This window comes from Hevea brasiliensis, chromosome 11, assembly GCF_030052815.1.
Source record: "Hevea brasiliensis isolate MT/VB/25A 57/8 chromosome 11, ASM3005281v1, whole genome shotgun sequence".
Taxonomy (NCBI): domain Eukaryota; kingdom Viridiplantae; phylum Streptophyta; class Magnoliopsida; order Malpighiales; family Euphorbiaceae; genus Hevea; species Hevea brasiliensis.
The window spans coordinates 3099366-3109859 of NC_079503.1; the positions used below are offsets into that span (position 1 = coordinate 3099366).

General features: G+C 30.5%; 1 non-coding gene across 1 annotated transcript; it reads right to left on the reverse strand.

Moving 5' to 3' along the window:
• Positions 1–8684: 8684 nt before the first annotated feature.
• LOC131170947 (small nucleolar RNA R71) lies at positions 8685–8792 on the reverse strand. The gene has a single exon (XR_009141710.1). It is a non-coding gene; the product is annotated as a small nucleolar RNA R71 (small nucleolar RNA).
• Positions 8793–10494: the final 1702 nt, after the last annotated feature.

Genomic DNA, 10494 nt, shown 5'->3' on the forward strand with positions numbered 1-10494 from the left:
ATTTATCAAAATTAAGAGATTACAAGTAAAATTTAGCTATAAATTAACTTAAAAATCTGTAAAGATAGGTCATAATAATTTTAATAACACTTAAATTAAAATTTAGAGATTTTTATGATAAAAATTAAAGTTAAGTGATCTTACTAATATAAATAACTAACTTGAGGGACTGTGAGTAAAATTAACTATTTTTTAACCTATATACATTCGGTCTGGTCTAATTTCATCCAAATTGATAAATTTTTAATTTTTAAAAAATTAAAAATATAAGTTATTTAATTTAAAAAAATACTAAAAGTGTATGTAATCATTGACTTAAAAATAAAATAAATCACTTTCTCCATCTCACAGATGTAAACCGTATTTTTCATATGGATTAAAATATATTTAATATGATTAAAACAATAAATTTTATTTAATTTTTCTTAATATACATTTTACTAATATTGATGCATTAAAAATTAAATAACTTATAATTAATTAATTATTCTTAAAACTAATTGAATTTACTTTTTAATGCATATTTAATATAAACAATAACTCTCTTTGTCTCATTTCAAGTGATGTTTTAGAAATTTTTTTATTTTATTTTATTTATCATTTAAAAAAATTAAAAAAGTATTAATTATTTTTTTCAAATTGTATCTTTATTTATTATGATTATCAAGTCATTTATATTTTTCTTATTATATTTCTATATTTTAAAGGTATTACAAGGATATTTTAGTTAATTATTAATATTTCTTTAGACTATCTAATTATTTTTTTAAACTTATTAAAAAATATTTTTTAAACTACTCCCACCTTTCCAGAAAAATAGTTCACATTTTCTTTTTTGGTATCTCATAATAGTTGTAATATTAGGCCCATAAAACATGTTGTTAAGAGCCCATAAATCAATCTAATAGGGCCCATGAGAGGTCTCTAGAGATGATAATAATAATAATAAAAGAAAAAAAGAAGCTAATTGAGACAAAAGGGTTCCCGTTTCTTTTCCTTGAGCGTAATAGGGGAGAAGCAAATCAACACCAAATTTCTCCTTCCATCTCTTCCCTCACACCCATATATCAAACCAACTCAAAAAACTATAAAATTTTTAGTTAAACAACCATTTTCAACCAAAATTCTAACCTAAAACCCATTATTTTCACCATGTAAGAGTTTATTATTTTTCTTTTATTTCAAATGGGTAAGTTTTCCCTCCTTTCTTTTTATTTATGAATATTTAATTTGATATTCCATTTTTCTTATTGTGGTTTATATGGCATAAAAATATAAGAGAGACAAGTTTTACATTAGATTAGAGAATAATAGATTTCGTTGGGTTAATAAATAGGTGATTCTAGCTACTGGGTAAGTTTTCTTTAAGAGACGGATATTAAAGAATTATGATTCCATAATATAAGAATTTGATTTAAATATTCTAAGTTAAATGTTTGATTAAAAAAATTAAAGTATCATGAGGTTGATTTTGGTGCTATTAATGAATATTTATTATATTTATGATAGCAAAAAAAATCTAATATAATTTTGGAAGAAATTTGAGTATAAAAGGTTAAGGAGGAATAATGATATTTTGAATGGATGAGGAGAAATAAATGGAGAAAAGGTGGAATATATTATACTATTTTGTCTAGATTTTGTAAAGGCATTTTAAAATTATTTGTAATGTATTATGGCTTGTTAAGAATTAGTTGAATTGTTAAAATTTTAGGGAATGTTCGGATTATGTCGAAGTACTGTCAATTTTTTTTTTAAATTTTCATACATAAATCATGCATTTTATATCCCACAACTTTAGCCTATGATTTAAATTCATATCTTGATGCATTGTTATTATTATTTTTTTTTTTTTAACTTTAGGAGAGTATCCAGTTCCTGTAGTAGATACTAGGGGTACTCCAGCGGTTTAAGCCTCAATATGTCTTTAGTACATATGAGTTGATAAATAACACTAGTATAGCATATATGCGCTGACATAGCAATGACGTAGCATGCCATCAACGCCACATCAATGACAAGTCAGCACCATATCAATAATTTATTATTATTATTATTATTATTATTATTATTATTATTATTATTATTATTATTATTATTTATTTTGGGACTTTAGTATAAAATGTTAAAAGCACATGTCTCTTAAGTGTTAAAAGTTAAAAGCACATATATCTTAAGTGTTAAAAAAAGAAAAGTTTGGGCATTGAATACTAAAAGTTTGAAAGTACATGGTACTTAAGTATATTTTACCTTTGATTTATAAATAAGTATTTATATTTTGACAAATAAGTCCATAAATATTATAATTATTATAATAAATTTGCTCTTGTTTCTTTCTCTCACTTTGTTTCTCTCTATCTATGTTTTCGCCATTTCTCTTATTAAAAATGTCTCTCTCTCTCTATTCATCTATTTCTCTCCCTTTTTTTCTATTTAAGTCTCTCCCCATCCCTTCCTCTATTTATCTCTTTCACCCTTTTTCTCTTCCTATTTTGGTTTCTTTCCATCTCTGTCTCTGTTATTCCATCTTTCAGAAGGAGAGAAGAAAGAGACAGAGGCAAAATGATTAGAAATAATTATAATATTTAAATGCTGATTTATAAATCAAAGCCTAAAGTACACTTAAATATTATATAATTTTAAACTTTTAGCATTTAGGATTCGAGCTTTCCTTTTTTTGGCGCTTAAGAGACATGTGATTTTAGTTTTTGACACTAAGGGACATGTGCTTTTAACCTTTTATATTTAGGTTCCAAAATAATAATAATAATAATAATAATAATAATAATAAGATTATTGATGTGGTGCTGACTTGTCATTGAAGTGGCATTGATGGTAAGCTATATTGTGTTATGTTATTGCCATGTCAGCGCATATTCACCACATCAATAAAAATCTATCATCGTTAGTCACTTTATTCTTTAATTACTAACGGTATTAAATTATAGGCTCTTATGTGAAAAAAAAAAAAATCAAATTCTTTTTAATAAAAGGAATAGTTAAGTGTAGTCTTCTTTAATTATGTATTTATTGAAATTTCTTCCTTCGAGGCTCTCCGAATTTTAATTAAATACATAATGTGAGAGGAGATTAATAATGCTGGGAATGAGGCATGTGGCACATTTTTTGTGCGTGTAACACATGAATCGGTGATTTTGGACCTGTCTAATTTAAGATTCAAAAAACCTCAAATCGAGGCCGATCTTTCCAATCTACAGGTTCGATGCAATTAGGTCTTTCAACAACTAATTAGTTTCAATTCTAAATTTGATAAAATTAATTCTAATTCGATCTTAACTTCAACTCGGACCAGGCCCAAGTCTACAACTGCCAAATGCCTACAACATGTTTTTGTTTCGAAAAGCCGTAGAAGAACATTGAGAACAGAAAAGACTGATTTTGCCAAGCCGTTTTCTAACTGTTACGGGCCTGGAAGCTAATCTGGGCCATCTTAGAGGTCCATTTCAAATTTTATGGGTTTGTGTTGTGGGCCTTATGAAGGAAGAGGATCTGAGGATGAACTCAAACAAGATATATTGAATCATCGTTTTCTATTTTTATTTTAATTTAGGTTTGAAATATAAAATAATTTTTACTTAAAATTTCTTCATTAAATAAATGATTCATAAATTTGTGAAATATAAACTTCATATATAATTTAAAGACTATTCATTTGTCTGGGAAAATTGCTTTGGTTTGTCATGGATATCTATATAGCTTCAGAAATTCATGATTAATTAGATTTTTTTTACCCTAATCTTAGCTAGTTAATAATAATAATAATAATAATAATATGCATGAAGCCAAATATTATATATGATAATTAGGAAAGTTTAAGCAAGATGATTACAGGATCTCAAGAAAGATTAAAGGCAAACATGGATATAATAATGTTGTTTTTTAAGCCAAATTCTCTTCTTCATTTATCTTTAAAGCCACAGACAAAACTGTCAATTCCATTAACACATCACAACTTGTCATTTTCTCAAAGAATAATCAAAACCCTTTTCATTTTTCTTTACAAATAAACAATTAATGTTAGGTAAAAGAGCATCTGCATATATAATTATATGTTAACAAAAGCTGCCAGGCAAAACCAAACACGCTTATAATAATATTGTAAAGGACTACAAAAGTATGAAATCATCATCAAAAAGAAATTGAAAAATTAATGACCACATGCATGCATGGAAGCTTAATTAGCTTGGCCTAGCTAGTTGCTTGAGTTTTTGTACTTTACAACCAAATTATATATATATATATATATATATATATATATATATATATATATATATATATATAATATTTTTATGCAGATAATTAAGCGAGTGAATTCCATTTGCAGATTCATGGGAAAAAAAGAATTAATAAATATGTGAGCATGAGATTGGAGCATGAGAAAGAAGTGAAGCTCACCGATGACTTCATCATCATCAAATTTTATATATTTTTATATATACACATTCACTTGGCTTAATCAAGTTTCAAGTTTGTCAAACAAAGGAACTTTATATGCCAGATTCTCAATTCTTTCATTTTCTTTCATAATCTTGCCCCACGTGAGAGAGTGACACACTATGCCAGGTATGCAAGTTGATGCTTTAGGGTAGGCTGATTAAAGGTATAATCTCTATGTTGTTCTGTGATTAGAGTTGTAATTAGCCTATCTTTTGACTATCTGTTCAACCCAAAGAGAAAAGTAGGTCATGCTAAAACGTTCATTAATCGTCAAGCAGTGTAGTATATTAATTAGAATTGCATTATATTTTAATAATTGACTTTAATTGAAATTTGAATTCGAAACTTTATAATTTTGAAAACGATTATGATATCATTAAACAACACTCTTTATTTTCTTGTTAGTGATCTTATGAAATGGTTTTTCTAATGGATTTAGTTGTTTTTGCTTTCTTTTGGGTTTTAATCAGCAGAGCAAATCTTTAAAGCAGATGAGGCATCTCTATTTTAAGTATGAAGAAAGTTAGGAGACAGATCATCAAATTATCTATAATCTACAACAATAAGGTTGTAGAAATATGCTTAATTACTCAAAAGCAATGCTCTTAATATAATATCATTAAACAATAATGATATTATAAAAACAAGATCATAATGTTCACATTGAGAGGATTCTTAAACTGGAGGTTAAGGGATATTAATTATACTTTAAAATAAAAAACATCAGAAGTTCGTATCCAAGATAGATCATAAGAGCACTAGGCATGTTGGTTTTGAAAGGGGAATTTCTGAAGGGCACAGGAGACAAATGAGGACCAAATGCATTAATAATGCCACATTTTTCCTAGTCATATGTGGGGCCTTTCTGATCATAATCAAGGGTAGAGCTAGTAGTGCCATAACCAAAGGAGCCAAGTGTTGAATCCTGCAGCATCTCCACATGTGGGACAGGATCAGGATTCAGGAGCTAAGCTTCTGTGGTTTCCAAGGATCCATTTCCAGTTCACAATCCTAATTATACATTTCATAGAGACTTCTTGCAGTTATATTATAGTAAAAGAAAATCTTCCACTTAGGCTAAACATGGATTCTTGGGTGTTATTTTTTGTTCTTCAACTTTGCAAGGCTTGCAGAAGATCTAGGCATCTATAAGATTCATCAACCCAATCTTGCACATTTATTTATATCATAAGGGAGTCTCACCACCTAAAACATTTAAGTATCTATATATATGCACTCACATGGTACACCAAACCAAGCTGTTTCTGTGGGTTTTTTTTTTTCTTATAAAATATAGATTTTTGCACCTGCAAATATTGTGGATAATTTTTGTAGGGATTACAATAATTTTTCAGAGCTTAGAAAATAAGCCTTTTTTGGCTGTTGGATAGTTATTATTTCATGTGAAACCGAAAAAAAATATCGTGTTGTACAGAAGCAAGAATTAATGCGCAAATTTATTTATTTCTTTCAAAGGAAAAGCCTTCAAGATTACGTTTATTTATTTAACTAAAGGAAGATTCACAAATAATCATAAAAGAAAATAAAATATAATATAAAAGAGTCTGATTTAATCTAGTGACTGAAGGCATATAATTTATTTGACATATCTAATTCTAATCATCACCCTCAATTCCCTACTTAAAAAAAAAAAAAAAGCAAAAACCTAAAAATTAGGCCACCAATAAATAATGCAAATTTTGACAGGACATGCACAAGATGAAAAGCATTATGATTAATAAAATTCAAATTAACTCGTGAGACAATCATACTTTCAAACGTTTAAAAGATATTTCAAATAAGTTATAAGAGAGAATTTTTCTTTTTTTTTGGTTAAAAAGTTAGAGAGAATTTAATGAAAGAATTCTCCACTTTCGTTTCCCATCAGAGCAATAGTTCAAGATTATTATACCTGGTTTTTCTAAATTCTCTATCCAACATATCTTTTCAATAAATAGTTAGCCGTTAGCAAAATCTTAGTTTAGCTTCTTAATTACCTTATACTTTGATGCATACATTTTGCATAATCATTTAGGTTTAATTTCATAACCATTTTTATTTGATTATTAGTCATTTTTAGCTAATTTTATTAGTTAATTAGTTAGTTTTTCATAATTGTCGATTTTGGATTAATTTGTAATTTTTACTTTGTTTTGTAGGAAAAATGGTGTTTTTGAAGGACTAAAGAGAATTTTGCCATTGAGGAGTATCTTCTACAGCAAAAAGATGTCAAAAACAAGTTTTCAAGCTGAAATATGCATTGACCAAATCGCATAACTTGCCGCATAAGCTATGCAGATCTGCATAAGGAGAAAGATCACTGCTCTGAAAATCGCATAAGGGATCGCATAACTTATGCAGTCCACTTATGCAGTCCCATGAAGAGTTCATTAATGAGCTGGCAGGAGATTCCCTCAAATAATTCCTCCTAGAACATACCATTTTAGGGCTCCATGTCAGAAAAATGCTATAAATAGTCCCATTTTCTCATTTTAGAAGAGGAGGCAAGGAGAAAAGAAGAAGAGGAGAAGAGAGGCAGAATTTGAGGAGTCATTTTCACCTTCCACACCATTTTTAACCAAGATTTGCAGATTTCTTCCTTCCTTTACATTTTTCTACATTTCTAGTGTTTAATTTCTTACTTCTTAGCTTAGATTAAAGCTTTATTTCCATTTAAACTCATCATATCTTGTAAGCATTATGGATAGTGAGTAGTTTACTTTTGATTATGGAGTAAGGGATGTAATATTTTAGTTATTTTTGTGGATTTGAACTGGGTTAGTCCCAATTTAATGAATTTATGAGGTTTAATCCATTTCTTGTGTGCTTATTCACATGCTTAATGAAGGGCCCCATTAAGTTATGTTCTTAATCCTTGGTTGAAGCAGAAAGGAGAAAACCAAGTGATAGTTAATCAAGAAATTGGACTTAATTAACTTAGATCTAGAAATAGACTAAGGGTTAAGAGGGTTTTAATAGATTGATTAAAGAACCTAATGGGTCTTGGTTAATTTTAACTCCACGAAAGTAGGATTAAGTTAATTAAGGCACTCTTTGTCTCACTCGAAAGAGTTTTCAAAGGATTTTAGAATTAATCTCCTTTAAACCCATAAATTTCATGGATTGGGCTAGCTGGGGAAAATCCCAAAATAGCTTGAATATGAAATCCCGAACTCCGGAATCGCCTTTTTACCATTGTTAATTTCTAATCGAATTTAATCATTTGCCATTTTAAATAGTGCCATATTTGAACTTGCTTATTTCAATTTGATGCAATTTTAGTTTAATTAATACATTGTTGAATAGAATATTAAATTTGCACATTTAGATTTCGTACTCCATTACCCATTAATTCATTATTTTAATTTCATGAATACTTCAATTTAGTCAACTTTTATATCGAAAATTCAATCATTAACACAACTCCTCGTGGGATCGATATCTTTTCTATATTACTTGTACGACCCGTGCACTTGCGGTTGGGACGCATCAAGTTTTTGGCGCCGTTGCCGGGGAGTTGTTTGTTTAAGATTGAATTCTTGATTAATTTAGTTGTTTTTTAGTTTTATCTCTGTTATCTTTTCATTATGTGTTTGTTTGTTCTTTTTCAGGTACTCTTAATCTTTTATGAGAAGAGCTAGAAGCACAAGTGATACATCCTTATTATTCAACCCTGAAATTGAGAAATTTTGTAAGGCCAACAAGAAAGAAACCAGAAAAAGAAAAGAAGCCTTGATAGAAACTGAATTAGAAGCAGACATGGCTGATGAAAGAATTAGAATTGGTGTTGGTAATGCTGGAAATGGTCAAAATAATGAAAATGCAGCCCAAGGTGAAGAAGTTGTTAATGCTAATCTGCCTAGGGGAAGTATGATGGATCATGCTTTTCCACGTTTTGATGACTTGAGAGAGAGCATAGCAAGACCAAGGATTGATGCAAATAGCTACAAGATGGATTTTGGAGTTCTTCAAATGGTTCAAAATTCTCAATTTGGAGGACATCCTTCTGAAAATCCACACACACATTTGAAGAAGTTTGCTATGATTTGTGACATGCAAAAACAACCTGGAGTATCTGATGATGCAGCAAGGCTAAAATTGTTTCCATTCTCTTTGAAAGATAGAGCATTGGATTGGCTTGATTCTTTACCTCACAACTCAATTACAAATTGGGAGCAGCTCACTGATGCATTTCTTGCCCAATACTTTCCACCTGGAAAAACTCAAGAGTTGAGGAATCAAATGATTGCTTTTAGACCAAGAGAAGATGAGACTCTTTATGAGTCATGGATGAGATGGAAGGAGTTGGAAAGATTATGCCCACATCATGCCATTCCAAAATGGATGATAAATCAGAATTTCTACACAAATGTCACTCCTGCAATCAGAGGAATTATTGATGCTCAAACAGGAGGAGAATTTATTATAAAGCATGAAGATGAGGCTTATGAGCTATTGGAGAAAATTGCAAAGAATACTCATCTTTGGAGTAGTCCAAGAGGACCAGCTCCAACTCAGAAAAGGCAAGTTGCTAGAATGTATGAGCTTGATCCATTCAACATGATCAATGCCAAATTTGATGCACTCACTAATGTCCTTGCTAAGAAAATGGAGGATTTAAGTATGCTAATCAGTTCATCATCATGCTCTGGAAGTTCTCAACAAGTTACTTATGCAGAAGGAACAATGAGCTGTGGAGTAGATTATCCTTCATATGCTTGGAGGAATCATCCCAATTTTTCATGGGAGAATCAGCAAAATCAAGCTTCAACTCAGAACTTTCCATCACAACAACAAGAGCATCAATACCAACAACCTAGGCAACCACCACCTAGTTTTCAAAGAAAAGAATGCAAATCGCACCTTTACCAAGACAAAGAAGAACACAGTTCCACCACCGATGCTTTATTACAACAAATTCTTGCTAATCAAAATAAGCGGGATGAAGAGTGGAGAGAGATGAAAGCAAGGCTGGAACAAATGCAAACACACAATAGGATGCTGGAAAATCAGATTGCACAACAAGCATGCTCATCAAGTACCAATTCTATGGGGAAACTTCCTAGTCAAACAGAAAATCCAAGGGAGCAATGTCATGCCATCACACTGAGGAGTGGTAAAATAGTGCATAATGAGAAGAGTGAAAAAGTTAAAAAGAGAGAAAATGAGGAAGATTTTGAGGAGATGAAAAACAAAAGAGTGAAAAGGGAGTGCAAGAAAAGGTAAAGAGGAGGTTGGAGAGAAAGAAGAGAAATATATACCTCGAGCCGTACAAGCCACAACTTCCCTTTCCACAGAGATTTCAAAAAGCCAAGCTTGATAAGCAATTTGGGAAGTTCTTAGAGGTTTTGAAGAAGCTATATATAAATGTGCCTTTTATCGATGCTCTTTCCCAAATGCCTTCTTATGCTAAGTTTTTGAAAGAAATTCTCTCAAACAAAAGAAGACTTGAAGATTATGAGACTGTAGCCTTAACTGAGGAATGCAGTGCTATCCTCCAAAGGAAACTTCCTCCAAAGCTCAAGGATCCAGGGAGTTTTTCAATTCCATGCCATATTGGGGAATCATGTTCTATAAAAGCTTTATGTGATTTAGGGGCTAGTGTAAGCCTTATGCCCCTCTCCATCTATGAGAAGCTTAACATGGGAGATCTTAAGCCAACCCACATTTCTCTTCAGTTGGCAGACAGATCAATTAAATATCCAGAAGGGATCTTGGAAAATATACCACTGAAGGTTGGAAAATTTTACATCCCAGTTGACTTTGTCATTTTGGACATGGAAGAGGATTCTCATATGCCAATCATTTTGGGGAGGCCTTTCCTGGCTACAGCTGGTGCTTTGATTGACGTGAAAGGTGAAAAGCTTACTCTTAGAATCGGAGAGGATCAGTTAGTCTTCAATATTGGCAATGATAAGAAGAAGCAACATGAAGATGTAGACTCTTGTTTGAGAATTGATATAGTTGATGAGTTAGTAAAAGAGCACTTTAGAAAGAGCTATCCGAAGGCTTCTCTTGAAAGTTGTCTTATCCATG